Raw genomic sequence first — 1,179 nt, forward strand, 5'->3', positions numbered from 1 at the left:
GTGTGTGTGTGTGTGTGTGTGTGTGTGTGTGTGTGGAGCACTGAGGAAGAGGCAAGCCACTACTATCTGCTTGACATTTCTGTCAGTATCGTTATTTGAACTGCTGGGTAGCTTTGACAAATGCCACAGCTGTCACAGGCTCGATTTTAATTACACCTGACTGGGTTTTTCAGGAGCTCACGGATGAACTTAATTAGCTCACAAGCACTTGAGGTAGTTCTGCTGCGAGTTGGTATAACTCACACAGTCTGTTCTGTGGCTTTCTATTGGCCTTGTTGGTCTCACTCTACACAAATGGAGAAAATTAACAATTATTGCCAAAGAAAATAAACTGGAGGGACAACAGGAGTCTATTTTCCCAAAATGATTTTAGACGCCACATAGGTTTGCAAAATAAAATGTACTGAGTGATTTGTTTGACCTAAAGGTTTTAATAGGAAATTGGCCTTAAATATAAGAATATTCAGTCTTTGCTTGTCAAAAGGCAACCCTGCCACATCAGTGAGCAACATTTATAAAGAATACTTAGTGTAAGAGGAAACAATTGTCAAAGGATAATTCTGGCTAGGCAATACTTATGCCTGGGAAAACAAAAACTATTGCATGACATTGCAAAAATATTGTGAGGTAACACAAAAGTGATACAAAGTAACGTAAAAATCTTAAGTGGGAATGCAAAAAAAATCCTCTGATGTCCCCTTGGTGACTCCGTAAAGCTGAGATTTTTCTTAAACAGGATAAAATATTCAATACAGATGTCTGCAGTAGTGTATTTGGGGCCTTGATTTCTACTCCCAAGAGTCAAATCTCATTGGTTTGCCTGTTGGAAACTAGTTGGTGACCCAAAATTGCAAGAAAATAGGTGAAATTTTTGGTGCAGTCTCTCTGAAATTCAGTCGCATTGAATTTGAATCTCAGCCGAGAAAGAAAAATGAATGCTTTTGGGTAACCTAGAAAAAAATTATTTGTGCTCTTCCTGGAAAACGTCTTGCATTATACTGTGTATTTGAAATTTAAAAAAGTTCTGTTGTAATATTAAAAAACACATGCCTACACGCCCTAAAGCAGGGCTCTGCAACCTGCGGCTCTGGGGTCAAATGTGGCTCTTTGGTCCCTCTGCAGTGGCTCTTTGAAAATGTGACTAAACATAACAGACTACTGTATATACAGTATATATAC

Source organism: Austrofundulus limnaeus, unplaced genomic scaffold (assembly GCF_001266775.1).
Source record: "Austrofundulus limnaeus strain Quisiro unplaced genomic scaffold, Austrofundulus_limnaeus-1.0 Scaffold229, whole genome shotgun sequence".
Lineage (NCBI taxonomy): Eukaryota > Metazoa > Chordata > Actinopteri > Cyprinodontiformes > Rivulidae > Austrofundulus > Austrofundulus limnaeus.